The 3,606-nt window shown below is 49.6% G+C and overlaps 1 non-coding gene across 1 annotated transcript; it reads right to left on the reverse strand.

Moving 5' to 3' along the window:
- Window positions 1-2,397: 2,397 nt before the first annotated feature.
- TRNAT-CGU (transfer RNA threonine (anticodon CGU)) lies at window positions 2,398-2,470 on the reverse strand. The gene has a single exon. It is a non-coding gene; the product is annotated as a tRNA-Thr (tRNA).
- Window positions 2,471-3,606: the final 1,136 nt, after the last annotated feature.

Raw genomic sequence — 3,606 nt, forward strand, 5'->3', positions numbered from 1 at the left:
GTGGCTCTGCCTGCACAGCAGGAACACTAAAATCAACCGCGCACTTTGACCTGCGATCATGTGTTGGGCTACAAGGTTGGCTTCAATCGCGTTGCTCCTTTTTCTTCCTCCATGCATCAGTTGTCATTTCGCCATCGCCATGATGTACTTGCGATGCCATCGTCGTCATTACAGCTTCGTCATCCGGTTGTTGTCATACCGTTGTCGTCCCGCGATCGTCGTCACACACTTATCGTCATTCAATTGCCCTCATGTTGGAGTCATCACGCTGTCGTTGTTATGCCAACGTCATAATCTAAGAATCGTCATATGATTGTCATCATCCCGTTGTCGACACACCACCTTTGTAATCCCATTGAAGTAGCCATAGCCAGTGAACTAACGCGGCGAGTTCTTTTCAAGTATATCGGTAAGTTTCCGGTCATGACCTGGCAGCGCCTGTTTTCACCTGTTTTCATTTGTCTAGAATATTCATTCTCATGATCCGGGTACCTATATGGCTTCTTGGCTTAGATAAGCATATTCGTGCACACCTTGAAGAGGTTGACTGCCAATCACGAGCTCTTTTGTCCCCTTGTCAGGCTATTGAACCTTAATATTTGCGAATGATTCAAACCTACCTGTAGCATTTGCTGGTTCGATCTCTCACTCATTGGTTGCAAGCCACCTCCAGCGTTGTTGAACAACACTGCAGGCTTGCAAACCGCAGGTTACTCAGAAATCCCCCGTTGATCCTCACACCTAATCCTTGCTCATTAAACATTTTGAATATTTTTTTTCTGGAGAGATTGTGTTTTGAAGAGATTGCTCCTTCTTGCCTAACATCCTGCGCAATATGAAGGAGAAGAAAGAGAACCGAGAGGTCCGATTTTTATTAATCATACCATAAGAAGCCAACAGACAAAGACACCGAGGACAACATAGACGAAATTACTTGCAATTAATGATTGAAGTAAAGAAATGATAATTAATGGAAATGAAAATGGATGAAAAATAATTGGCAGTGGCTTAGCTTGGCTATGCCAGGATATACGTAGCGAAAGCTAAGGCATAGCATGGTTAGCCTTGGTTAATCTTTATTGCAAGTCCAGGTTAGTCTGGTTGTCTAGCTATGTTGCGACGTTTAGCCAGTCGTTCGGCGCGCTGTTCGTCTGTTTCCTGGGCGATTCGTTTCCTCTTCATCTCGTTCCGATGTCGATTCCAGGCCTCCTCCTGCTTATCAGAATTGTCGCCGTCCATACTGCTGCCTCAACTGTGGTTGCGGCGCACGCGAGCTCTCCTTTTCAATCCTCCGATATTTTATCAGGCATGCGACGCAGCTGGCGAAGCGAGCGGAGGCGAGCGCAACGAAGAGGTACGCGGGTGACGTCATACCAAACAGCGGCGGCGGAAAGGCGCGGCGCTGCGCAGCGGCGGAACATATGGTGCCTCGATGACATCGAGGCACCCTAGCGGAACACCTGTGCCTCGGTGCTACTAGTGGCGCATGCGCAGTAGTGACTAGGGAGCGAGAGAGAGAGAGAGATATCCGGGGCGAGGCGCGCGTTGTGACGTCATGTGTGCCTCGATGCGAGCGCCCCCCTCCGCCGTTCCGTGGCCACGGAGCGGCGGAGGGGGGCGCGCGCATCGAGGCACCCTATCATGTGCCTCCTCGGAGCGCCGCCACGGCAAAATCGCAAGTTCGCGGCCAGTAAAGCTTTCGCTTTGAAATCATGAGCCATTCCACTCTGTGAAGGTGGTTGACCAGCGAAGCTGTTTAACACACGATACGGAGGTGACACATAATTTTGAACAAAGGTACGAACTCATTTATTGTCTTGATGCTCTGTTATCGTGATGAAAGGCACGCACACTCATTTATTGCCTTGATCGGTGGTCACTGTTTCACTCGCAACTGTAATCACATTCTTTGACATTGTCAAATTGATGCACGTACCACGTTGGGTGGTGCCACGCCGGATCGGTGCGGCATCGCAAGGGATATATCTGCAACACGGAACGCGTAAACCGCGCCCTTTTCGATATCGACACATCCACATTGAAATCACCGACAACAACAGGGGTAGTGTCATCGCAGCTAATTCACGCAAAGTGAGTATCCATGGACCTTACGGGACTATGAGTCATTGCATTTTTTGCTTGCTTAAGGGGGTATCAGCCATTGATGATAATTTTCGACATGCTGTTCTGTATGTTGTATGCGTGATTAGAAAGAATTTAAGCACTATTCGCTTCACTTTGCTGAGTGCTTGTAGCCTCTGCCTTACGGCGCTATGAGCCATTGCATTTTTTTGCTTGCTTACGGGGGTATATGCCATTGATGATGATAGTTTTTGTTCACGAAGAACAAAAACACACGGAACTCTAGCCATATACAGCTCCGCTGTAAAAACAACTTGCCGCAGGTGGGGAACGATCCCACGTCTTCGCATTACGCGTGCGATGCTCTTACCAATTGAGCTACTGCGGCCAAGAATCGGATTCTTGGCCAATCCTCAGATTGGGTACGTGTCAGTAGATCACAAGGATCTACATCTACCGCGGCGCTCTTTTCGCATCCACTTTCTGGGGTATTTATGTCGGGAAGACGACGATGTGTGTCTCTAGTTGAGCGGTGCTTTCCCGTCTCCTGCTGATTTTCGATTTTTCGGACGTTTATCTGCGGGATATCGGTCCCCCGCCGGCAGTGATGGAAGCGGATACTGCCCGGCTTTCTCCAGACCTGGCTTCGCGTTCCGCGGTGCCATCGCGGAAGCGTGACAGCGAACTGAACGATACTGCGAGCGACAGCATGGAACTCTGCTCGGCCAGCGGAGATGGCTCCGAAGACGGCTTCGAATCCGTGCGAAGCCGCAAGGCGAAGCGTAGGAGCCTCAGGACACCTTCGCCTTCAAGTACGTCTACAGTACAGAAACACGAGCCGTCCTCGAGTCCCCGCCATACTCTTCATGATGGTGGTTCCCTCGGACAATCTACGGCATCGGAATAGGCAAGCTGTCTCCACCTTCTTTGAAAGATTATTGCCAAATGAGTTGACCGATATAAGAATATTTGCAAGAACATCGTCGCCGTATATGTCGTGCATTCAACCGCTTTTGACATCTTGCGTACAGTCACCGTTTTGAACGGGATCATAGTGCGCTCCCACATTCTAGTAGACAAGGATACAGCAACAGGCGTCATCTATGACGTAGATATTGCAATACCGTGTTATATACAGGTTATATACAGCAGCAGCTAGCGCCCTCTATCCAACGAAGTCATGGATGTGACTGGCCTCGCTACACCTGGGGGGGGGGGGGGGCGATTTTGGACCTAGTAGAAAAAAAAAATGTCTGCCTGTAGTGCGTTCTGTATGTGTGTTCATCAGTGGTAATGCCATCCGACGTGTCCCGGAGTGCGTATCACGGTGGTAATTCGGATTGGCAATTCACGATGTGTCAAGATAGTCTTCAAGGGCGACACCATACCATCTAATGTCAAAGTGGGCCATTTTCGCTACCCCGTAAAACCGTTCATTCCGATACCTCTGAGGTGCTACAAGTGCCTTCGGTTGGGTCACGTCAGAGGTGTTTGTAATAACGCGGCAGTATGAGCACACTGCGC

Source organism: Dermacentor albipictus, chromosome 1 (genome assembly GCF_038994185.2).
Source record: "Dermacentor albipictus isolate Rhodes 1998 colony chromosome 1, USDA_Dalb.pri_finalv2, whole genome shotgun sequence".
NCBI lineage: Eukaryota > Metazoa > Arthropoda > Arachnida > Ixodida > Ixodidae > Dermacentor > Dermacentor albipictus.